The 27,806-nt window shown below is 36.7% G+C and overlaps 1 protein-coding gene across 5 annotated transcripts in view; it reads right to left on the bottom strand.

Moving 5' to 3' along the window:
- The window catches only part of LOC150082988 (uncharacterized), a 1,785,507-nt gene extending 1,765,538 nt beyond the window's left edge, over positions 1-19,969 (bottom strand). For all 5 annotated transcript variants that reach the window (XM_090377722.1, XM_090377724.1, XM_090377725.1 and 2 more), the window contains exon 1: positions 19,741-19,969. The gene's annotated coding sequence lies outside the window, so the exon portion shown is untranslated. The remainder of the gene's footprint in view (positions 1-19,740) is intronic.
- Between the last annotated feature and the right edge of the window lie 7,837 nt (positions 19,970-27,806).

The raw sequence follows: 27,806 nt of genomic DNA, 5'->3' as shown, positions 1-27,806 counted from the left end.
GAGAATGAGGAAAGATTAACAGAATCAGTCACCGTACAGTCATCCATATTTGAGTAAAAAGGGATTAACGCCAAAGGTAATTCGTGAGAATATGGTTACAACATTTGGGAGCATACTCCCTTCCTATTCCATGGTTAAGTAGTGGGAAGCAGAAATTAAACGAGGGAGGGAGACCCTGGAAGACGGATCATGCGCTGTAGAAGATCTGCAAAGTCTATCACTCCACGTACAGTGATCAACGAGTGACAGTTCGGTACGTTGGCAGCGTCTTGGGAATCTCATCTGAACGGGTGTACCATATAATAACAGAGGGAGGTTGTCGCTATTAAAAAAAAAAAAAAAGAGTCCGCACTGTGTGTCCCAAAGCTGTCGACAGCAGATCAAAATCGCTCAAAAGTTGTGTCAAGTGAACAACTGCATCGTTTTCAACAAATTCAAGAAATTTCCTTGCAAGGTTTGTGACCATGGATGAGATGTGGGCCCATCACCTTCTGCCAGAGACAAAGGAGTAGTTCAGTGGAAACGTAGCTTTTCTCCCCCTCCAAAGAAAGCCAAGTAGATTTCTTCTGCTGGCAAGGTGATGGCATCAGTTTTTTGGGATGCTGATGGAGTGTTGTTAGTGGATTGCCCTCAGGAAGGCTGGACAGTTATAGGGATATATTACGCAGACCTTATGAGGCGTCTGTGTGAAAACATCAAAAACAAACACCGGGGATGGATAACTCAGCAAAGGAGTCTTATTCCACCAGGCCTACGCACCTGCTGGAAAGTGTGTCATTACTGCTATGGCCACACTGCATGAGTGCAACTATGAAATCTTTAACCATTTCCTCAATATTCACTAGCATTATCAGACTTTCACCCATTTCCTAATTTGAAAAAAAAACAAAAACAATTACTGGATGCTATCCACTTTTCACGAAAGTGACGTCATTGCTTCAGTGATTGCATTCCTGGAGGGCCAAGAAAAAAATTTTCTTCGCAGATAGAATCAAAGCATTACAGCATCGGTGGCAAAAGTTTATTGATTCCAAAGGGGACTATGTTGAAAGTAACTAGACTCCTCAAATAAGCCCTTCATACTCAGGCCACGAACTTTTCAAACGCTGCTCGTACAGTAATTGCAGAAAGACCACAGAAAGGCACAGAAATACAGAAATACGGTATACAAACAATGGAAGCGTTTAGTCAGGGTGAATGAGTTCCACAAAATCTGACAACAGATTAAATTGGGAAAGGGATAGAAATGTTGAAGAGGAAACCAGAAGCAAGGGAAATAAAAATAAGGGGAAGAACTGAAAGATAAATAAGGAAGATTCGCTGGCCTTCTAGAAAATAATTATTTCCAGAGGTTGCAGTGGCAGAAAATAATGTATATAAATGACTCTTTATCATGCCACTTATTGACAAGGTCGACGAAAATGTGGGTCACGTACCATGCACGTAAAACGGAAAATACTTAACGAAGACTAATAAGTGTGTTCAAAGGAGGAGGAATGCTGTTTTCTTTAACCTTCCCTCACACATTTTCCCTACTTGATTCTAACAGGTTGTCGGCAGAACATACTTCCATCACATGCTTCAAGAGAAAAAAAAAAAAAAACTAGCGTGACTGTCCACAATTAATTCAGCATAATAAATTTTGTAGCAATAAGGAAATTGTATTGGAACAATAAGGAAATGTACTGTGCCTGAAACCATCATGGCCACAAGGCGGGGTTTGGGCTGTAAAAAATAAGCCAGCTATTTGGGAATAATCGAGTGAAGTAGTAAAAAATATATATATATTTTTACCTCTCTAGACCGTCAAGTATTGGTAAAGTAACGCAATGTAAACTTCATGACTAGTGATTGCGCGAAGATGACCGATGGCAACAGGGCCGGTGCTATCATTAGGCCAAATAGGCTGCCGCTTAGGGCGCATACCTCAGAGGGGCGCAGTACTAACCTTTGAGGGGCACAGTTTTATACAGATTAGCTTTTTTAACCCATATAAAAAGGCAACTGACAATTTATATTTTTTTATTTTAAGATAAATACCGCAACAGTGCTATGAATTATAATTAATTATAATGTTTTATAAAAAATTCTATACTCTAAAGGATGTTGTGCATGGTACAACATCCTTTTTGAAGTTAATTTTACAAGCAAGCAAGCTACTACAAAATAAGGAAGCTGATTTAAATTCAGCTGGAAGCCAATTGCAAGTCACCAAGAATTACATTGTGGGCTGCTGCAGGTGTGATGATGGGTTTCAACAAGTTTTGATAGATGCTATTGAGCTAGAGATATTACCAAACTTTGAGATAGAACAAGTTAGAAAGAGAAGAAAGAAACGGCAGTTTGAGAAGAGGCACTGCAAGATCCAAAGCAGGTTTTCAAAGCAGATTTCTATTATGCTGTTTTAGACAATCATACAATCTGAAGAGAGATTCCAAGAGCTACAACAGTATAATTCCCTATTTGGCTTCCTGTATGATATATACGGTATCAACAAAAAATCTACTGAAGATGTACTTAAGGCCTGCAAGAATTTGGAAAAATCATTGATGCACAATGGAAACAAAGATATTGATGCTGAAGATCTGTGCTGTGAACTTATAGCAATAGCTCGAAGACTTCCAAAGTCTATTCCGCCACAAGGAGTACTTCTCATACTACAATAAAAACTTTTGGATAATGTGCGTAATGTTTCTGTTGCTGGAAGGATGCTTCTCACATTTCAGTGTCAGTGGCATGTGGTGAATGCAGTTTCTCAAAGCTAAAACTTATAAAAACTTACATATGCTCAAAAATGTTGCAAAAGAGACTAGTTGGCTTGGCATCAATATCAATTGAACATCCCCACTTGACCTGAAGGAATTGGTGACAAAATTTGCAAAGGAAAAGGCACGCAAAGTGAGATTTTGATGTGCCTGAAATTGAAATCTTTAAGAGACTTAAATTTTAACATCACAATTCACAAGATTATTCAAAATAATTTGTGCTAAAACATTTTTATTTTGTATTTGAGAGAGATAATCAAAGATTGTTGTATTACTTATTCTTGCAATTTAAAATAAATTTAGCAGTTTCAAGTTTTGTGCTTTTCATTTTCTCTCAAGAAATCTGTTTCTAAAAATTGAAGTTGGCAATTTTTTTGGGGTGTGCCTTGCCTAGGGCGCGAAATAGCCTGGTACCGGCACTGGATGGCAATCCCAAACATCCCCGTGACTCAACGCTGATGGAATTCACATTAGTGACCACTAGACAGAAAGTTTCGAGATAGTTTGAGTTGGCAATTAATAAATTTCTTCATTAATTTATAAATAGTTAAAGTAAGGGCAAGTGGAGAAAAATCCTCTTTGCAAAAGCACAGCGACACTAAAGAAGAGTTAAATCTGGAGAACTAGTTTTGAAATCAGAATTTAAATAAGCTGCTAGCAGGTTTGCTTTAGCCATAAATGCAACAGAACCAACAAAACATAAAATAGATTGAAAGAAAAAGTGAACAGAATTTACAGCCAATGACTCCAAGAGACCGCGTCACTCGATTGCTATTTGTATATCCTCCGAGAGCGTATAGTGGTTTCGCCCTTTGTCGTTCATTTGGAGAAATTTTGGGTTCGATTCCCAACTATGAGTGAAAGCATTACTAAATTCCTCTTCAATCGATGCTATAGCAAGATGATCTCAGACGAACGGAAAGGATTCTCCCCTAAGTTATTTCGGGTTTTTCCAGCCCGCGTAACATACAGATCAGCAGGTGAGCACATACTGGTACGGACATACAATGGTGCAATATGGCCAGAGTCGCTTTATAAAAATATATAATAAAAAATAATAAAATTATATAATATATACACTCAGTGATCACTAAATCATGACTATCCCATCCCTAATGGACTATGCTGCATAGTTCGCAGTATAAAAAGCCAAACAGCTTCGCACGCTAGAGCAGTACTAATTTGCATTTGGTCGCACAAGTCAAAGTGATAAAGTAGCAGTTATGAAACGTAGCACAGACATCACGAAGTTTCAAACGGGCATGACTGTGGGAACTTCCATATTGGTAACGGCACGTCTTGTCGGTTGGTCACGGCCCACTGTGGTTACGGTGTGCAAAAAATGGCGTCGAACGGTTCAAATCACCTTCCGCCAACAAAAATGTAAACGATTACGCAAGGTAGATGTTTGTGGTGAGCGAAGGGTGCAGCGCGTTGACGGGCTCAACGGCAGGTCACCGTGCGACAGTGACATCGAAATATAATATGGGGAATGCAAGAACAATATCCCAAATGACAAAAGAAGCACCGCACACTCAGACGTATGGAGTTCCACAGCAGACGATCCAAGAGACACCCTCTCCTCACCACTGATCATCGTCGAAGGCGAATCTGTGGTGTCAACAACACGCTGGTTGGACACTGGAGGACTGGAAACGAGTATGCTGGTCGCATGAGTCCAAATACCTGGTGCAACGGGCCGAGGGACGCCTTCGTGTGTGGTGCTAGCAAAAAGAATCCCTGGACCCATCGTGCATGGTGCCCACTGTCTAGGCAGAAGGCGGTCCCTACAAACTCTGGTATGTAAATTCTTGAAGAATTCTTTGACGTCATGAGGATTTCCTTATTCAGAACCTGTGGAAAGCAGTTTCTCGTGCTGCTGAAATGAAAATGTGTAGATTGAGCCACACGCCAGCGAGTTGAAAAATTCAGTTTTTACTGTGGTTTGCTTTTAATTTGGAGTTTGGTATGGTTGCTGTGGCCATCTTAATTGATGACGCTGTTGAATTTGAAATGGGCTGACAATTACAGTATTTGTAACTTGGACTTGAACACTTTAACCTGGACTTTGAACTGTTTTCTATATCTATTTTTGTGTTGCTTTAACCTATCTGACGTAGGTTAAAGGTTAAACTGGCTGACGTAGCCCAGTGGTCAGGTAGGTTAAACTGGCTGACGTAGCCCAGTGTCAGGAGCGAGAGTGCATAGTACGCGTTCCTTGATTGGACCGGGGTTCAGGCCCGTGATTACTAAATACGATAAATATTTGTATTGACGATTTATTGTAAACTCTACTGACTTGGTTGTCGTGCCGGAGTATAAACTGAAAATTTATTTATTTATTTATTATTTATTATCGTGTTAGAGGGTCTTCCCACCCTGTAATTGGGCAAAACATGGGAGGGAGTCTATTACAGTTATGTAAATTATCTGTATATTACACAGCGGTGTTTAAAATTCAAATTATTATATTAATTTCTTACATAAACCTGTATTTTGTGTCTGTAAATTGCGCGTGGTCTCTGGTTGATTTGCCTGTTTCGCTGGACGAAAAACCTAGCTATCTGCGCCTGAGACCGACTTACTCAGCCAAGGGGTGAAAAAAGTCCATTAAAGTTCCTCGTATCATCGGCGGGATTCGAACACAGCGGTGTTGCCAAACTTTGGCAGGGACCGCCCGATACAATAAATATAAATAATATCTGGGATCGCCAAAAGTTAATGAAATCGTTGTAAGCTCAAGAATTAACTTCGGAGAACGACAGAGTTAATTACAAAACCTTAGTTATAAAAATATAAACGTTAATTATAAACCTTAGTTTATAATTAGCAACTTCGTCTGCCTCAGAAACGTACTACAGCATTGAATATTTTTGCACTAGAAGTTGCCCTCACAAGTTAATGGATGACAAGAAGTACAGACAAAGAATCCTAGAAGACAATCACTGTATCGCAGTAACAATACCATGAAGTTTGACTAACATTTCCCAGATTATCTAAACTTCACTCTTCTCTTGGCCTCTATAATACAACCTGTATAACAGCAAAAACCTGACTAGGACAAGACCAGAACAGTATAATCCAGTACATTCTACCAAGTATGTAGGCCAGGCCTGGCTAACACAAATCGTTTTGCGGGCTACCTTGACGAACTACAATTTTCCGCTGGCCACATATAAAATAAAACAATCTTTTAAAAATAAAAAATCAAATGCCATAAAAATTTATTTTATTCATTCATTTCTATTATACATCAATGAGATATTTGGTTTTCTTTGCGATCACTCAATTTTTTTAAAACCTACTTCAATATTGGTAGTTGCACATCTTAATTGATTTTTCAGATTTTAATCTGTTATTGCAATACTCGTCACGAGGTGGAACCCCCAATCAGGGAGAAATAATATAAGAGCAACAGCAATAATAATACAATACAATTTATTCATCTAAAATTCGTTTACAATAAATAAACTTGTTAAGAAAATTAATTTTATTAATATATTAATTATTATTAATTAACACTAGGGGGCTCCGCTTCCTGCTCGCTTCTTTTGCCTTGGCCTTCGGCCTTAAACTAAAGTGATGTATACATCACTTTAGTTCAAGGAAGTCGGAATCAAGGGATTTAAGGAAGAAAGTCACATCTTCTTCACCCCTCTCGCCCGTTCGGTTCAATTCGAAAAATGCTGTTAACTTGCTTCGAACGTTCTACACCAATCCTAAAGACCACCCGCGAATTTACAACAAACCTACCTGTATCGAACTGGCTGCTATTATAGTGTCGAAGGACGATGAGAGGAGAGGAGGCAAATATATGAAAGTTGTTTAAAGAACAGTTATTTATGGCTGTGTTTCGAAACACATAAACTTACGATAAACATGAGAGGCAGATTAGGAGGAGAAGCTTTCACGAAATGGCTGCTGGAAGTAGGCGATAACAGGATCAAGGAATTGGAGATCACTGATGATGATCTGATTTGTGAAGACGTGATACACACTGATCGATATCTAATCAGAAAATGACCTATGTAATTATTTACCTGTGCATTTGTAGTGACGTAATTTTCTTGCCCACTTGTATCACATAACCCGCATCCCTCTTCTCCCGTTGGCTAATCCCCTCACTACGCGGAATTCTCAAAGTTGAATAAATATCACCAGGAGGAAAACCTTTTTTAATGTATAGAGAGATTAAGAAATAATAATATGAAGAACACCATGGCCGAGCAGCAGAAGGTATGTAAGCAGATGAGCAGAGAATTATGTCCATGGAAATATCTATAGAAAGGTGGCCAGTTTCTTTAACCCTTACAAGTCGACAGTTTCGCCCTGTAATGTTGACGATATTATAGAATTGTGCAGAATGTATGTGCACAGAAAACAAATGATACAGCAAAATATATCATGTATCAGTGTATCCTTGTTAAGCTACAAAGCGGTTTTGTTATTCTTATTTTTTTATTTATATATATTTTTTTTTCTTGCTTATCAATCTATATAGATATTAAAGAATAAAGAAAACCGCCTCTTTCTTCCAAACCAGTCCACACACGCCTCAACTAGTCAACATCGATTCAATGTCCAACTCCAAACTCGTCGAACTCCCCACCCCCAACTCATTAATCCCTTCTGTCTGCGCAATATTCCGTCTTGTATATTTCTTGAAAATTAAAATCCACAAAAATTTAAGTCCAATGTCAACAAGTATTGCGTACAGGTCTGGAGGCCTCATTTTAGGAAGGATGTAGATTTGATTTAGTGTGTACAGAGAAGGACAACAAGATTGGTGAGGGGAACAAAGGGGTACTCATAACAAGAAAGACTCAAGTTCTGCAAATTGCAGCGTCTGGTGATTAGGCACCTGCGAGGTGATCTGATTGAGGAGAATAAGGCTTTGAATGATTTCAGCTGGCTCAATGCTGATGAGATTCTTCCTCTTGCTTAGATTGCGAACCTGAGGGGGCATAAATCCAAATTGAGGAAAGACAGTTGTAAAATGATGTGCGGAAATTTGCCTTTAGCCAGAGAGTGGTTGATTGCTGGAACAAACTTTCATTTGTCGTTGTGGATGTTGATAGCTTAAATAAATTAAAGGAAGAAGTGGACAAACTTTTGGAGGGAATTTTTTTTTTTTTTTTGGTTGATGCTGTATAAGCTTTCTTTCTTGTAGCATATGCCTCTGCTAATGCTAATATTTGGGATTACCATAAAAAAATAATAAATAAGAGAACAAAGAATCCAGAGCATTCATTCTAAGATATCTTCTCGCTAAATTAGAAGCTGCTGTTAAATATTCAGCTGTTGAATACAGGATACAAATAACTTTCTAACTTCATTAGAGATGTAAAAAATGCTAATTTATAATATTTGTAAGAACAGCAAAATCCCGATCTTTCGACTACTAATTTGCTGAGAAGCACCCGTCTGGAGCCTATTGTATTACACATTCGTTGTAGTCTCGTTTTTACCACTGAGTAGTGCTTGAATGTCTCAGTATATTTCATTGATCATCATTCAGTAGTGACTATCTGAGAACCATCATTGACGAATTGTTCCATGTTGTTGAGATTCTGCCAACGGTTTTATTTTATTACCTGTGACTCACTGATGTATAGCGCTTTTAACTGAGCCTCGCCTTGAAGAATCTTGGCGGTACTGTACATGCACCATTGCATCCTTGAAAACGCTGTTTATATCTTTGTATATGAATCAATAATGAGTAATTTACATACACGAAATTTCTCCATGAAAATAGCAGTTTTCCGTGTGTGTGATCAGTACACTCGTTACGTATGTGGGGTTGGAAAGGATGTGTGTCAATCCACGGATGACTTGCTGTGCGTCATCAAGAGGATCTAGAGTAATAGTAGTCGACAGTTAGTAAGGTTGAAGATATTATCAAAACGTAAAGAATGTATGTGCACAGAAAACAAATGATACAGCAAAAATATCATGTATCGGTGTATCCTTGTTAAGCTACAAATGTTTTTGCTGATCCATCTAAACAGATATTAAAGTACAAAGAGAAAAAAATTGGATTTTAACCAGTACTTCGTTTGGCACTGACTGTAGAGAAGTTGTCAATGCCATCTCTTTTTTTTTTTTTTTTTACATAGTCTGAAAAAAAAATGGATATACTGTATTATAATATGAGATACAGGCAGAGATCTTGTTTTTCATGCTTCTCTGCATTGCAGAGAAGCATGAAAAACTTGCTATTGCATTTATTCGTACTAATAAATAGGTACTATTCCATAAATGTGCTATTGCATTTATTCAACTATCCTATAACTAGTGTTGCAGTTATTTGAATTAGACTACTATTCAATAACACCATCAACAGTAATATTATCGCTGAACAACTTTATTCAACAGGCTATTTGAATCAAGTTGTTTACCACAACTTAATTCACTCTGTAATTTTTTTTTTCCTCAGAAGACTAAATTGCTCATAAGATAGACTGTCAATGAATTTACAATCTGATTTTCCTCTCCTCTTTTTTTTTTCTAAAATAACAATTTACTAGATCTCATCACTGATTAATTTAGCTCAAATCTTAAGCACCCCTGTTTCCATGAGTTTACAATTAAATATTAATCCCCCATAGGACCTTCCACTATAATTAGAAATCGAATATACGAGCGTATTTTAAAAACCTGTTGACTCGGATTAAACACGCAGCTTCACCATGACAAAAATCCGAAGAAACTAACCTTGACTCTTCAAGTGTGTCCCAAACTTGATTATCTTCCAATCTGGTTTCTTGCTCCTTCCTTTTGTGGGCTTCAAATGGGAGGCTTCTCCTCTCAGATCCTCGGTTCAATTGATTCGTAGAGTCTGTGCAGAATCAGCAATTTTGCGATACAGGAAATTTTTTTCAGGATAGCTGTATGATCTATTTAGACTCCGTCACAACCCTTTTCTCCGCTTTTCCTGCTACCCAACTGTATTTTTAAAAAACTTGCAATTTAAAATTTCACGGATCGCACATTTCCAAATTCTTCTATAAATTTCCTTTTCACATTTTCCCACAAGACTCCCTTCTCTCTCCAAGAGTACACTTCCAACACACTGCAACCTTCCTTTTCCTTTTGGCTTCCATTGGTCAAAATGACAGTCTTACCTGTCCGGCGTTTCTTTGTTCTTGCCGTCCGTTCAGGTCATCTCTCACGGTCAAGGCACCGTGGGAGATAACTCTAACTGGGTTGGAGGGTGAACTTATTGCCTTACAAATACTGTAAATAGCAATATACCGTACTTCTGCCTAACAGAATGTTATTTATACTGAGTGATCACTGGATTATGACCACCCCTATGAAAACTGAATGCGACCCGTTGACCGCAGTTAATCGACCTACGTAGCATAGATAAGGTGCCAGTGGTTAGGTAGGTAGTAACATTCCGAGCGTGATGGGTAAAAGGAAGGATTTATCGGACTTTGATAAAGGACAGATTGTGGGTGCTCGACGAGCTGGTGCCTAGATTTCCCAAACGGCTGAACTGGCGGGATGTTCGAGAGCCCCCGTAGTTAAAGTGTACCAGGACCGGCGTCAAAATGGTCAAACAACGACCCGACGGCAAAACTGCAAAGATCAGCGAAAGGTTGATGTTAGAGGTAAGCGCCGGGTTCGACGACTCGTACAGAAGAAGAGGCGCGCAGCACCGTTGAAGAGTTGACTACCTAATATAACATGGGCCAACCCGGAACAATATCTGGCATGACCATGCGTCGCACGTATGAGCTATACCAGCAGACGACCCCTACGGCATCCTCTCCTAACCAAAGTTCATCGGCATAAAAGATTGCATACTCCTTGTATCCAACGCATGCTCTTTGCACTCGCCTGGTGCAAAGAGGATTCAAGTTGGACGTTAGAAGACGACTGGAAGAAGGTGTGCTGGTCGGATGGGTCACGTTGTTTACTCCACACCGTGGATGGTCGTGTACGGATTTGGCGTCAACAACATGAGGCTCTTGCTCCATCATGCATGGTATCAAAAGTGCAGGCCGGTGGAGGGGGCTGCATGGTGTGGGGCATGTTTCACTGGTAGGAACTTGGACCCCTGGTGCATGTGGAACGTATCACTGGTCTCCACTATCGTCAACTGCTTGCTGACTGTGTACACCCCGCTATGTTATATTTTTTTCCCGAATGGCGATGGTGTCTTCCAAGATGACAAAGCGCCGAGCCATCGGGCACTTGTTGTGCAAAAATGGTTTGAGGAACACAGTTCTGACTTCCAGCATATCGATTGGCCTCCGAACTCCCTCGATAACAATTCCATAGAGCACTTGTGGCACACTATGGAAAGGCATATCAGGCGTCTGGATACACCAATCACCTCCATACCTGAATTGCTGACCGCATTACACACGCATTACCTCCCGAATCCTTCCAAAATCTTGTTGAATCAATGCCACGTCGTATAGCTGCTGTACTGAGGGCAAAAGGAGGATCTACGAAGTATTAGGTAGGTGGTCATAATTCAGTGATCACTCAGTGTATTTGTGTTAGGCAACTTTTTTTGGTTCATGCTTAACAGCATTGCATTAAAAAGTTCATGCTTAACAGCATGAACTTTTTAATGCAATTTGTAGCAAACTCAGTTTGAAGGCTACGTAACAGACTTCTATTTCATATATTTTAATATTTTATTTTAGGTCCCTTTGATTATTTTAAATGCAACTTAAAAAAAAATCTAGGAAACTTACTGTTAAACGCAATTTCGTATTGAATAACTAGTGTAAATTTAGACTTCTAATGATAAAATCAGAAAATTGACAGAAAAAGCGTACTCAGGACACTTACCTCACGAACGTCACGGAATCGTCTTTACATTCCTATACATTAACCACCTTAAGCCACGAAATCTTATGGCATTTTGCAACAGCGAAACGCTGCTTCTTGTCTCATATTACTTTAAAATTATTAATGCGGCCCACGGTGTTAATGTACTGCAATATTAATAATACACGATATCGACAGTGCAACGGTTCAAGTTATGTCCAATACATGTTAGTTGGCAACAGCATACACAATTAGAATGGAATGAGAACTCCACAGACCGTATCGGGATGAATTGATAGGTTAGAAGACCCCGATTCGCCCTTTGTACAATGTATGAAATTAACACTTCTCTCTGGTTTGGACAATAGAGAGAGTGAACCCAGTCAACCAGAACTGGCAGATTTGGAGTATGCCATGCTACTCAGAATATCAAATGGAAAAAGAAAGAAAAAGGGACACATGCCGGGAGGACTGCTGAAAGATTATGAGACACAACACCACCCATACTGAAATCCCCCCCTGGCAGATGTATAGCGAGTAGTATAAATTTTAATCCCTGAACCCTGTACATGTCCTCCTTCTGCCGCCCTTTGAAATTCGTGCTACAGTGTAATTCGATTATACGATTCATATACCAGCACGCAATCAACTCTACATGAGCTATTTGTACGTACATTGTCCCATTGCTATGTGGGTATATTGTATAGGATTTCTTAATGTTCTCGGTAACTGGTTTGCGATTTGGGTTAACAGGCAGCTAAACGTTCGATGGACAAAGAATGTCCACTTAGGAAGCAGATTACTGCCGTCATATGCAGCAACTTATCGGCTTTTCTTTGGAATATACGAATGCCTTTGATATGAATAAAAAAACATTGTGTTCCTCATTCTTTAACACGGCAGCAGTAACGACAATCGATCCATTCATCGATAGATATTTTTATAATATAAATTCCATTTCACAAAGCGCATTCAGGCCATAAACACCGCTGGAGAATCAAAAACAGACAACTATGTGGTACTCAAACAAGTTCCGCGTTTTTCTGTGTTTTGTGTTGAAATCAGGAACCAAAACGTTTGTACTTTGTGTGAAACCCAGGAACCGGTAATTTCGATTTTGGAATTGATTAAACAAAGTCGAAGAAATAACCTTATTAGGTATGCAATATTCTATATGCTATATGTCGTAAATACATACTCCGATCCCGATTTTCCGTTGCGAATTAACCGTGAAGCGAATCAAGAACTCCTTTTCCTGATTTTTAGGAAAAAATAATTTCTCAATGTTTTTCGATTTATTTAGCTATACATGCGTAAGGATTGTTATCTGCGTTATCTCTGACTCTTTAAATCATTCAGAATAATCGAAAACCTACTGTATAATATAAACCATACAAGTATAAACATCATGTGGGACTCAATAAAGAAGTATATACGTTTAAAAAAGAAGTATAAATGTTTTTAAATAGTTTTTCCTTGGAAAAGTTAATTAAAAACTGTTTGGTTTTCATTGTGCTTGTAACTTGGAGAAGCAGAGGCTACACGCATTGACATAATCATATCTTTCGCAGTCGGGTAAAATTACTTGAACGAACAGATTCCAAAAATACATAGTAACCAAACGCTAAACAGTTAGCTGAGAATTTTCAAGATGTTTCTCAAGATCATCTTCTCGACTCATATATAATGCGCCCTACGCTAATACATACACTGTATAATGCAATTGATACTTGTGTGATTTATGAGCCAACTGGTTGCCAAGTTGGCTACGAGCAGTTACGGTTAGTAAAATGTCCTGCTTTCGTATTGATTACACCTGTTTAAAGCACAGGGTTGATACATAGTATAAATGCACAAAGAAGGCGGTTAGAATTCTTTTATAGGGTTACTTTACTTCAGATTTTTCGCCAAACTGGATGACAATTCTAAATAGCGGTGGATTCCACGCAGGACTGGATATTATCCAGCATTAATCACAATAATAAAAATGAAAATCTAAGATTTAAACGGGGAAAAATAATAAAATAATAATGAATGTCGTTTTGTATCGCCTATGGCTGAGGAAATGTTTTAAAATAGTTTCGGCATTTGAAACGTTAAAGAAAATTTAATCCGCCATCAGTAAAAAATGCATAAAGACGAAAAAATGAAAATTCTTTATTTTAATTTTTATTTATTTGATGGCTATACAGCTAACAAGGAGCCAAAAGTACAACATCCTTAAAAAAAAAAAAAAGTATTCGGACACCCCTGTTTTCATAGTCCATTACACCTTTCCTGATAAACAAGTGACTCAGACTGGTATATAACGAATGTGAGTCACAGAAGTTCGTAGCAAGTAGAGCCGAGCTAGCTGATTACGAGAAGAGCGTTATTATCGAAGTCACATTGCTGGATTCTCGATTCCTGCAACTGCTTCAGTTTCATGATAACATCACCGATGGGCGACTTTGTCGACCATCGGTGATATTATCATGAAATGGAAGAGTTACGCTACCAACACCGTGTAGCAACGTACAAATAGACCATGGAAGCTCACTCCATGTGGCCAGAAGGTAATCGGAAGAGTAGTACGCCAATCTTGTCCGACATCCCTGCAAAACATCAAACAGGAGTTGAGTCAATAAAAGGTTGCGGTCTGTACGAGCACCATACGTACGGAGCTCCATAACCTAGGTTTTCAGGGGAGAGCAGCAGCACATAAGCCAAACATCACCACCCGCAATCAGCGTTCTCGCCTTGCGTGGAGCAATGAACACCGTAGTTAGTCCATTGAGGAGTGGAAATTAATTCTGTGGAGTGACGAATATGGCCCTATTCCAATCAGATGAGTGAGTGGTGTGGAGGATGCCCGAAGATCACCTGTTGCCAGAATACGTAATACCAACAATGAAGTTCAGAGGGAGTGGAATTATGGTGTGGGGGTGTTTCTCATGGCAATGCCCAAGACCTTTGGTGGTTGCGCGGGGAACCACGAACTCTAATGCCTGCCTTAACATTTTGGACAGTTCCATACTACGTACGATTTGGCAGTCAGTTGCTTTTTTTTTTTCTCTCTCAAGAGGATGCCATATTGCCGATGCAGTTCATGAACATGAATGTACAAACGTTGGTACAAAAAGTTGAAAGTTATAATATAGCTAATGTTACGAACTACTTGCAAATACGAGCTAATGCTCGTATAACTATCTTTGCAGATAGCAGAATTCAAACTCTTAAACACTTTGAAGCTCTGACTTCATATACCACATGGAACAACTTCTTTGCAAGTGTTTTGTTTGAGTGTTGCCACAAGAAACCATCCGTTATCTCGTGAGGGTATAGCTGGTCCTGAAACTGACACAGTGTTTGAAAGTAATACAATACCAGGGAAATTCGTTGCAAAGGCAAAGTTTGTTCTGTGTGACATTAAGACATTGCATTATCTAAACAATTTAAATCCTGCTTAAAAAACAAATGAGAGGACAAGATAGTCCTGAAAACTTATTATAACAAGTTATAATAACTGTACGCAGTGCGTTATATTTCAGGAGCATTAGCAAATAGTAATAATTCATAATTTATAATAAAAAAAAAGAACGAAAAGCAACAACTTTTATGAGCGAACCGAGAAAATTATGTTTATGCGAATTCCTGCATTGCACGTTCCTTTCTCCGACCAGCGCATAGCAATAAACATAATATCCAGTGCTTCAACTACAATATAACTATACGGATAGTCTATGTGATATGTAAGAAAAACATAAATAATAACTGCTGGGTTTCTATTGGTCTAATTTTAATGACAAAAAATATTAAAATACTTTTTTTTTTTTTTTTTTCAAAAATTATTCAATACGTACAAATATTATATCAGTTTTCACTGGTTCTGATATTCATTCTCTACAATAATTGCGAAGGAGCGCAAAACCTTCAGGATTTTCAAAATAAAAAAAATCTTGACGGAAACATTCAGTCTTTTCGGTAATAAAACTCAATTCAGTACTCAATTTACTTGAGTACTAAGCCATGAGTACTGAATCAATTATTTTTTGCATGGCTAATGATGCTTACTTCTTTAATTGATTTTGTCTATATAATAGCTGGCGACCACACACTAAATCGAAAAGATTTTATTTTAAGATTATTTTCTGTGAAGATTTTCTTGGAATGGAACGGTTCAGTTTTTGAAAACGTGAAACGAATGGATACATCCAAACTGAATTTCAAAACTGTTGAAATAGCCGTCTTCCTGATTCTCCCTATCGAGCTAGAAATAGCTTCGATACACACACTCTGAATGGCTAGACACTCACGGATCTTAATACACAGATAATGTATCATTCAGAATTACTTTGGCTAGCAAGAAACGTCAAACATTATGCGGTGTACACAATTAAAATTCTAATACCTGATAGGATTCATATTTCGTATATAAAATCGCAGTGAGTTCTTTTCATTCCTAGTGATCTCAGGAGACTTCCTTGGAGAGCAAAGAAAGCTGACAAGTACAATGAAAATATTTCCGAATTCCTTGGGGAATATTGCGAAAAGATACTTATCTGTGTATGGATAGACAGTCTGACAAGCGACGACTCTTTTTCATTTAAAAATCGTAGTTATTTAAAAACATCAGGATGTTACCTTTTCAAAGTCTTGTTGATTTAAGATGGCGCTGCTTGAAGTCGTTAAATATTTATTAAAGCAAGCTTTTCTTTGCTGTTGTAGCTTGAAACAACGCTGACATGCTACCTGCTTTTCGAATATTCTGAGTTCAATAGCAGTCATATTGTGCCTCATTAGGGTACATTATTAAGCAAGTCTGTTTAACACACACACGCACCTGCTATTTGAATAGTAGATGTTTCCATAGCAGAAACCTTCAGCTCTTCGGTATTCGGGAAAACTCTCCTGTCTTTTAAAATGTCTATTCATTTACAGCAAACTAAGAGGATTCTAAGACCGTTTGCATTCCACAAATTATTTACACTTACTGATAATGTGGTTCGCAGTAGAAACATTTCGCGACGAGGGCCTAAAGAGTTAGTTGCATATCATTACAGGATGCAAGGGCGCAGCTGCATCAGGACATTGAGCCCTGGAGAGACCCAAAAGGAAAAGAGAAAAATGAGAAAGTTACATGGGAAAAAAAATTACTTTGCACCAGGGTCCAAGCTCGTGATGAGAGGCCAATTGAAAGAGTTGAGCTTTTCAAGTGCCACGAAGGCACGGTTATAAACTGCACGCATTCTGGACCGGTGTAAACATAAGTGGGAATTAAAATCTGGGTTTCCCGGAAGAAAACCGAGATTTACTTGAGATGAACTAGCAATACTCAGAGAGAAAGATACTTTTACAGAGCATTCCACTGCGATGGGAGTCGAACTCCAAATTTTTATCAAGCAGGTGTTAGGGACTGGGTACCCACTGGGGCCAGAGAAATTGGATGACGAGCGTTTACGCGTGCAATAGTAATAAGCCTTCATTACTACTTTATTTTCGAACAGCGCTGTCCAATCATTTTGGCTGGCTGAGCGCCTTTTGTATATTTTTAAGAAGTTGAAGGGATCCAAAAATAAAAAAATAAATAATTATAAACAATAATAAAAATGAATAAATAACAAAAAATACATATATACCTACACATACTTCTTCACTGCTTCTTAGATCGTTTTATGTTTTACAAAATCATTTGTATTTAATAATATAGCAACTTATTATCTGCATAGTAAAATCTGTAATTAGTCTTCCACGCAAAAATATTAAACTTTGTAGGAATTAAATTAAATTCCTCCAACGTTTAACATTAAATGAACGCCAGTTGTTTCTATTTAATGAATTTGCGTGTGCAAACGTGTAGGCAGAATTTTACGGTATATCAGCTAAAAATAATAAAATAAAAATTATTTTATTATTTTTAATAACAGAATATTATTGCAGTAATACTTTCAAAGTAAAGAGGAAAATTTAAACGCGTAAAGTATTTAATTTTTATTATTTCAAAACGATTACTTTCTGGCACTTTCATCCCAGAATTTCCTCCAAATACATTCTTAATTTTAAAAAAAGGTGATACACAGGTTTACGAGTGCCACCTGACCTTACCGAGTGCGCTATGGGCCTCCAGAACAGCATTCCCCAGCTGTGTGACGCCAATAACTAGGAGATGTATTGGCAAAAATTTATAATAAAAAAATAAATTTTTTGTTTATACTCTGGGAACGGCCACCTAGGTTCATCGGTAAAGTTTAAACTTATTAACATTAAGTTCAGAAGGTTGTATGCTGTGGATTGCGCACAAGAGAATTGTTTGTGCGTGTGTGTGTGTGTGTCGTTAAGGAAAAACAAGTTTGAAAACCATTTATCTTTAACGTCAGAATTTCTTAACCTATCCTGTGGTCCGTGAAATGTCCGTGCACTGACCAAAAATCAATAAACTGATTATTTTTTAAATTAGTTTAGTCTTATTTATTTTTATAATAAACATGTTTCCTTGATCATTATCAGACTTAATCCATGATGGTAATACCTTCATAATAATAAATCAGGCTATTTTTATTCTATTAGTAAAACAAACGGTGAATGAACAACATCGGTGGTCCGCGTAATTTTTTTTTTCAATTGAAAGGTGACCTGCAGCATTGAAAGTTTAAGAATTACTGCCTGGACTGATTATTTTCAGATCTTTTGCGATAGTTCCACTAAAAGCTGAGGTTTAGGGTCCTAACAACTCTCAGACAAGCTTCTAGAATTACACCAATAGAAGGTCCGGATGCGGGAAAAATTCTATTACAGTTTAAGTACTATTTGTTTACTACCGAAGCAAACCTTAGGAACAAGGGTTCGTTTTAAATAGCAGGGGTGTTTGTTGTCTCTTAAAGTTTAAACAAGGGTAATGGAATCAGACAGCAATTTTAATTTTGAGTCAAATGATTGGTGAAAATGGCAGAAGGCTTGAACATCGAAATCATGACCGTTAAGAGGGAAGGGTGTTTTTGGAAATCCGAAATTGTGCATGAATATTGTTAGTATGCCAGCCTTTAATGAATTATTGTTGTTAAATCAATTTTATTAACTGCTATTTTGCATTTATTAAAGATGTAAATCAGCCCATAATTTTACTTTTCAACACTTTACACCTTTCAACACTTTAATTACCTGAATGCTTTTCACTTATATTTCGCACTGATGCCTCTGCTTGGGGTACATTTTTTGTGAAACTTAAAGCAAGACATATGAAAATACTAACTAGCAGTGCTAATAACGCCCTCTGCATAGTCATGAAGGGTGTATAATATTACGACACACAGTGTGGTACTAAGTACATATTTACGCAGGAGACGCTTTCTACACACCTATTGTGTGCTTCAGTAAAACTAGCAGGAGGGAATGGGTAAGCAGAGCATAAATGGAAGGGGCTGTCACGGCATACTGAAACCCCTTTTTTTTTTTTTTTTTTTTGTAACTTTTTCCTTCTTATCTCCTTAACGATTAGTATAAAATGGAAAACCAGTTATTATTTGCCGTTAGATTTTAACATTGAGATAACAAAACTGGTCCTATGAAAAGAACTCCTAACGAATTAATTATAACTAAGAGATAGACGCAATTATAACTAAGAGATGAAGTCTTCTCTTTTGTATTTGTTGCGAGCGCCTTGGCAGTTCTGAACTATGACTAAAATGTGGTCCCTCAACATAAACACCTACCCATTCCATTTAGTTAAGGGTTTCCCCTTTAGATAAATGTGACGGGCAGACATTTTTAAATATAGTAGGAGACAGAAAATTTTGAATTTTAATACACACCATTTTAACATATACAGGTGCAGCTTCCTGTTTTTAATTAGTTCTTCAATTTCGTTTCCTGTACAACTGTTGCATCTCTAACATCCAATAATTTATTGCCACTCGTATTCTGATATCCGTAAGTAATTATCTGTCCGCTGAACACCTACCCTCTATATCACAAACATTCAAAATAAAGTCTGTTTTTTTTTCTTACCATGTCCTAATGCTTTTCATAATTATTAAACTTAAAATTTTAAAACAAAGATCAACTGAATTATTAATGGCTGGCCAAAAATTTTAACGATTCAGTCTATCAGTGCTGTGCACAGATAGACTGAATTGTGCACACAATGTGAATAATTCTGGCTAAAATTAAATTCCACGAATGTTTCTAAAGAAAAGTGGAATTTACTTACCTTGGATAGCTAACTGCTGGTCAGTTGGAATTGGCGTTTCCTGAATTCGAATTCTATCCACAGTTAACTGCTCCAACTAGTTCACCGGGAATATTAGTCAACCGCAGGATAAATCCTTGCTTCCTTTTTACGATCAAAATCAAAGAAGCCTTCGATGACACGCAATTATAACTAAGAGATGAAGTCTTAATTCTTCTCTTTTGTATTTGATGCGAGCGCCTTGGCAGTTCCGAACTAGACTGGGAAGAAAAAGCAGCTTAGAGTTCAGATGTAAGAGCACCTAACTTGGCACGCATGCTCAGCTCAATTGGCCAATAAACGATGAAGAATGTTCCGCTTGTTTCACCAGTTGATTCACTGTGATCCGGGAATGCTATTGGGAGAAGAGTTCGCATGCTCCATGATAAATCACTGATTTTTATTTATTTCATTTTTAGATCGTCATCTTCCGAGAATTCTCACTTGTTTTTTGTTTTTTTTTCCCTGCACAGGGAAATGCTTACAAAGATGTCGTAATATATTTATTTTACTTTATTATTATTATTTTTTAAAAATTCGTTTACCTGATTTCTTACTCAAAGCAAGTTGGCCTCAATGTTCCATTTCTGCGACCCACATTTTAATACAGAGTCGGTCACTTGTACGTCATATGGGCTCCCGAGCTAAGCAATCACCCGTATGGCACTTAAATAAGAGAGGAAATAACCGGCTAATGCCAGCATTCACCTGTAAATGCGCGCTGCAAAAATTAGCACTGTGGTTTAGATATTTCTGGTAATTATTTCAGTTACATAAATATGTCAAAGTCACCTTACCTTTTTTGTCCCCCTTCTAAGGATAAACAGAAAATTTTAGATATTTTTATATCAACTTGTTCTCAATATTCATATACGCGTGATAATAAAAAACGTTTAGTTTTTTCACAGAAATATAAATACAAAGTTATAGACAGACGATTTAGCACGTTAAAAGAAGCCAACTGCAGACTTACAGGCGTCAGCAGTTGACTTGCTTCATCGTGCAGGATTGTATGTTTCCATGAGTTTGCGTAGATGCTCAGAAAGATAACCATAATTTGCTAAGAAAGCTGTTTATCGAATATTATAGATCCGTTCGTTATTTAATTAATTAAAAATTAACTCGTTATCTTCTTTAGCAGTCTTCGATCATGCGTGGAAGAGATACACTGAGGCTAATATGGGCCACCCTAATTTCAGAACCTGGACAACTTGTTGTCGATCATCAAAAGAGGTAAAACATATTTAAATTTGTATAAATACCGAGGTAAAATATATTAAATTTGTATAAATACCGAGTAACTGTTTTTAAAATAAATGTTGTACTGTGTACGTTTTCTATAATGTAATGAGAATATTTCTAATTACAGCTCTGGAATTTGAAGTGTTTATCAGATTAATGAGTTTAAAACATACATGGAATTAAGTGAATAAGAAACCATTAAACATTACATTTTTAATATATTTAATTATAATTCAGTTCCTGCAACGGAACAATAAATTGCACTTGCTCGTTAGTACTTTTTCACTTAAAAACTGTAACATTTAACAAATTGTGTTGATTTGTATATTTTGTTATTAATAATAGACTTATATTTCTTATTTTATTTATTTATTATTTCTTATTTTATTTATTTATTATTTATTATTTTTATTTTATTTCTTATTTTTATTTTATTTATTTATTATTTCTTATTTTTATTTTATTTATTATTATTATTATTTTTTGCAATGATTTTGTAAATCGAAAAATATTTTTGACTTAACTTGTTTTTGTGAAATATATTTATCGTCAAACCGGTTAAAAACATATATTTGAAATGAGCTAGAATAACTAATCTTGAGAGAATTAAATTTTTCTTATAGCTGTTTGACTTTGCATCATTATATTTTTAATTAATCAATACTGTACTTATAAAATCTGACGAGAGTGTGAACGTCGGTCGGCATTCTCCAGGCATTTCAGGCCCCGCGAGGATATTTAGAGAGCATTACTGACTGTCCAGGTTTATGAAGCGTGACGAAATTGCATACGAATTATAAGCAAAACTGAACAATGCTATATTGCTTATGGGAATGGCCAGAATCAATCAGTACTTATAAAATCTGAGTAATATGTTTCGCGGTCCCAATATTTGAATGTTCTCGAAAAATGACATAGCCCAAATGCGTCCTAACTGATATACAGTTGATCTGATTTTATGATACGGACGAAGCTCATCACAAGTCATTTAGGCCATTTATTTCTTCCTCTTTCAATTTTGTTTCTATTTTTCTTTGTTATTTTTTATTTATTATTTTATTTATTTATTATTTATTTTTTTATTTTTGTACTTTGTGGCTTTTTATGTTTTTATTGAAAACATAAAATAACTACCAATTTTTGCTTTGTTTATGATCCATAATTTTAACGAAATCAAATTGTATAATTGACCCTGTTTATAATTTTATTTTATATGCTTATAATTTTGTTTTATTCAACGAAATGAATTTTCTTCGTGATTGACTTCTATAATCTCTTATACTGTAGTTAACTTTAAATCCAAATTCCAGCAAGAGATCTCACATTTAATTTAATAGCTACCACAATATGTTATTTTTATATTTAACACAATCAAAAGAATCACAAACTTAAAAATAAATATGAACAGAAACATATTACAAAATAGCTCAATTCCTCAATTTATGGCCTTCGGGTATCCTGACAAAAACAAGCGTTTTAATTTCAAAATAAAAACGGCAAACGCTTTCTCTTCATTCTCATAGAAAGCGGGCTTTACCTTTATGACGAGCTGCCTTGGTATTGTACTACTCCAATGAACTGCCAAATTTAATTTTGTATTTAGAATAAATTTTTTTTTTTTTAATGGTAAATCTCGTGCATCTATCAAAGTAAGTTATGTCGCCTTTCTCTACTAGAAGTAGCACTTCCCTTCCCTGTCTCATCCAAAAATGTTTTTTTTTTAAGTAGCAAAATATCAAGTAGTTCGCTTAGGACATCCATTTTCAAATAAACAGTATTCTTATCAACAGGAGAGTTGCGTATGGGTTAGTTCAGCTACAACTGTGAGTGGACACACACGGGCTATGGTATAAAATTTCCACCTGTGTGGACGCCTTGGGTCCATTTGCTTTACACAGTTGTTGTTATTTGGAGCATTATCAACTATAGCCATATTGCTCCAGGGATTATGCGGTGGTCATTCCCTGACCTTTCCGCATCCTCCGTATTTGGTGATCATGGGCTCGAACCCCGGTCTAATCAAGAAACGTGTGCTTTACATTGCTGCTCCTGCCCACGTGGCTACGGAGGCACCTTTTACACACTTGAAGATCTGACATACATCTGATCATGGCAACTTTACCTTGCATTTTCGTTTGCTGCTGTAGAAATAGTAGACTGCACAGTTAAAATTACTGATTGTACTAAACGAAGGAAAAAATTATGCAAAAAATACTGAAAATAGAAAAAAAAAAAAATGCGAAAATAGAATAAAATACGGAAAAAAAAAAAAAGGCGTTTATACCGAACTGTGTATACTTGAAGTTTTCAAACTGAGCCAATTGAGGCATATTCCAAGGATCGGTCGACTTCTATGCAGAGCAAGTTTTAGAAATTAATCTTTATATAATTCACTACAATTCCCAGTTGTAATGATGAAAGATTGATTAGTACTCTGTATGTAGAAATTGTCAAATAAAGGAAAATATCTAGCCCATTTGTATTCCGTAGAATTAGTGAAGTACATCCTCTCACTTGGGATACTTTTAGCAGTCCCGTGTCACATTTTGTACGCCATTATATTTTTTTTAATAAAAACGTTTAAAACTGTATTTTTTAATGTCATTCTTTATTTTAACATTATAATAGATACACATAAAATAGTATACGTTTGTTCAAGGTGCAAATATACGAGTGCAAAAAACATAAATAACTGTGTTTTTGAGTGTCCGCTGATTAATTATTGTGACTTGAGTGGGTTCCTAATTCTTAGATGAAATATGTCTAAAAAAAGTTACAATGAATTAATTTTATTAATTGTAACCGTTTTTATACGTTTTTTTAAGGTTATTGTAGAATAGTGGAATTATTTACTGCCGCTGTTATATGCTGTCATAAATCCAATAAAAACCAATATCAACACGAGAACTGTCATACTGTACTTGCATTGATATTAGCTGTACTGCCTGGAGAGAGAGAGAGAGAGAGAGAGAGAGAGAGAGAGAGAGAGAGAGAGAGAGAGAGAGATGAGTCCTGCAATTAGCTATTTGAACCAGGCTCTCCTTCAATTTAGCTGACTATTTTCGAATGAGTAGTTTCGTCCCTGTTTTTGAATCACGTTAAGTATATTTTATATACTTTAAATACAGCATGGGGACGAAAGACATGTTTCAACATCATGGGGAACAAACTAACCGTAGTAGACAAAAAATAATAATTATTATTATTACAAATAATGAATAAATAAAATAAATATATAAGGTAACTTCTTAAAAATAAACAAACATCCATTCTCTAACAATGAATAAACATTTGAACACAGTGGGCAAGCCTATATGATGTCTGAAATAAAAAAATAATAATAATAAATAAATTTAAAAAATAATAAAAAATATACGTATATATATATATACTAAGAACTTGGCTTTCCACAAAGGAGGTAGTAGTAGTGGTAGTAGTAGTAGTGGTAGTAGTGGTGGCATGTGATGCAAGAAAGCAAGTGTATGTATATACATAATGAGAATAATTTGTTCACCAGTAGACGAATAAGATCTGAAGGGGAAGGGGAAAGAAAACGACCTAGAAGGGCAAAAAAATTATTCCATCTAGCGCTGGAAAAAATTTTTAATCACGTTTTATTTTAACAAAAATTGGATTAATTCTTCACGTAAAAGAGCACCAATAATTATAAACTATAAAAATAATCAAAATTACAAGATAAAAAATCTCTGAATTAAAAAAAAAAAAAAACTTTTACAGTGCCTTCTTGCGGAGGCGGTGGACGCCATTTAGAATTCATCATAAAACTGATAAATTTAAAGATACGAAAAAGCGTTACCATTTACGATTGCAGACCGTTCCATTTTCGTATGTTAATGACCCAGAGCCTTAGTTTTTTAAATATCCTGGCGCTTTGCTTAATCATTGGGATCAACAGATTAAAAAAAATACCTCTGAGGTAATAATTTTTCTTTGGAACTCGTTATCAGGTATTTATTTGCTGAGCACGAAGCACAGTGTCCTAACTTTGTTGAAATACTCCAAATTCATTAGAGGACCTGTTTCGGCTGAACTGCCCAGTGGGCGGATCAAACCGCTATGTCAAGTAGATATCAGCAGAATAAAATTGGTGATCAAAGGTATTCTTAAAATACAGTGACAAAATATTCTGGAGTGAAATATGGTACCCTTGGTATCACTCAGTCATGTTACAACGAGGGTATTTAGGTCATGACGGGTTTCTTTAATAACTACTATTGTTAAATCAAGGCTAAAATGGGTACATTTCAATGCGGAACAAAATAAAAAAAGGATAAAAAGTTAGGTAAAATTTTTACCTCAATTTTTATTCTTTTTTTTTAATTTTTATCTAAAATTTAAGGTTAAATATCATTTTAAAGGACATTAGACATATGCAGTGAAAGCCAATTATTACAAGTAGGATCGTGAGATCAGGCTACCTTGTGAGGTCGTAGTCTTGTGAAATCAGGTCAGGTTTTGTGGTAATTTTTAGTTCTTTTTGCTTAATGGAGCAAAAAAAAAAGTGCTTAAGCATCCTAAGCACGTACCCTTGTTTATACTTTTATAAATATTAGAAAAGCCATAACTTAATACACATACAGCCCTTGCAACCGATAATTTTTGTAGGAAGTCATGAGTAAGAATTTCGTTGTTAGAACTGTATTTAGTATACAGAAAAAGCATTCAGAGAGATCATAACTGGATAATATGTAATTATGTCTAAAAATAAGATTTCGAGAAGGGAACAGGTGGGAAGCAGAAGACAGTGGAGAATTGCCTGATGGCTTGTCCTGACTGTGTTCTTTGACCCATCTATTTCCTTTTTATAGTTCTTCTACTGGCAAGTGAGGGTGGCCGTTTATATGCCAATGTAGGTAATGCACTGAATCTCTCTGGATACCTCAGAAAATATTAAAACTGAGCCTGCCATGCACTCCAAACTGACCTGGTCCAAAGAATGGATCATTCTTGAGTCAAACTCTCTTGTTCCAAACGAGGTAGCGTTACTGGAAGACTCAATTGTAAAGGGAAACTGGGAAATTTTCTGTATAGAAGGCAGATACAATAGAAATGTGTCTACCTGTCACAAAGAATGGGGTTACTAATTAGTTGTCAGTTCTTAAGGGAACTAAAGGGAATATGATTATGCATATACGTAGGTACTAATGAGTTAAAGCAAAAACGAACTGATGATTAGTTTAAGAAGTAAAAAGTCAAGTCAAAAAATACCGCGAGTCAAGTCAAAATGTTTTCGCGTCAGCAGTTCCAGGGAGGGATCTTACGATTGGCAGCTTATGGATTAACTCCAGACTTGAGTAATTTTGCTAATACAGCCGTAATTTTGCCAATAACCCCAGGGGCTCACATCTGGTGAGTATGGGCTTGGCACACCCAGGGTCCTGAGCTGGACATTATCATTCTTCTATTTCTTGGTGATTCCCTCTACTTCTTTCTCTCTCTCTCGCTCTCTCTCTCTCTCTCTCTCTCTCTCTCTCTCTCTCTCTCTCTCAGGGTGTAACTCGGGAATTTTTTTGGCTGGTGCAGCATAAGCCTCAGGCTTCCTTGCACAATATAGCTAATAATAATAATAATCCACGCGCGCGCGCACGTGTGTATGTGTGTATGTAGGGAAAATGCAACTAAGGATATGAGGTATAAGTGTATTGTGTCAGCCGTAGTTGCAGATGAATAGGCATTTTGCGTCTATTTTTACAATTTAAAGTACATTTGAACCAGGAGGAACAGAAAAAGAGCCAGATTGCTGAAGTTTTGTGATGTTATGATTTCTAAAAAGCGCCTGTCAGAAAAACTACTGAGGCTGAGAGAGAGAGAGAGAGAGAGAGAGAGAGAGAGAGAGAGAGAGAGAGAGAGAGAGAGCTTCTGCTTTTGATGGGCACATCAAGTTATAATAATGTGGCAAAGTGCACTTTGCCATACTAATACATACAAAGTGCACTTTAGAATACTAATGGGATCAAGATCATCGTGGATTCTTCTGAAATGGAGAATTGTAGATGTCGCACATTCGTAAAGGAGAGACTGAGGTAGAGATGAATAACCATAGACCGTGGTGGTTAAGATAACGGAATAAAAATTAAAGATACAGGAAAACCTCTTGATAAGAACGAAATACTACGGGGATTGCAGCAGACATTTGTAAAGGGAAAGTCTTGCTGGCCTGGCATAATCTGATTAATTACTAGGATGAAGTCATAAAGCATCTAAATGCTGGAAACAATATATTAAAATACTGTACATTTTAGTAAAGCTTCTGATTCGGTTCCCCATGAGAGGTTACTGTACGGAAGAGAACGTGCTGGGATTACTAGGATGATCCTTAAATGGATCAGGAGCTGACCGAAAGTTGACAGAGAATGTATGATGATTCTCCAGAGTGGATTAGTGTAAAGAGCAGGATCCCTCAGAGTTCAGAGTTCCTCTTGTTTGTGACTTTCCTCAATGATACCGATTAAGTATACTGTGAAAGCTATCAATGTTTCCTGATAATTTAAAGGCAGGTAGGTGGAATGGTTAACAATCGGGACAAGACTATGCTGCTTCAGAATGACTTAGGTTGGTTACATATAAGGTCTTGCATTTGGGGAAAGAAATCTTTTGGGGGACTTATAGATTGAGTAGCAAGGAATTAAAGGTAGTTCATGAGAAAGATATAGGGGTTGTAATATAACGATCAGATATGAAGTTTTTCTTGCAGTGTAAGCAGACGACCAGAAAGGTTCACGGTGTACTACAAACGATCTATAGAACCTGTACTAGCAGGGAGAAGGATGTTATCACTCCTCTTT

Source organism: Mastigoproctus giganteus, chromosome 7 (genome assembly GCF_048544385.1).
Source record: "Mastigoproctus giganteus isolate SK-2022 chromosome 7, ASM4854438v1, whole genome shotgun sequence".
Classification (NCBI taxonomy): Eukaryota; Metazoa; Arthropoda; class Arachnida; order Uropygi; family Thelyphonidae; genus Mastigoproctus; species Mastigoproctus giganteus.
This window is presented reverse-complemented; position numbering and strand designations above follow the sequence as displayed.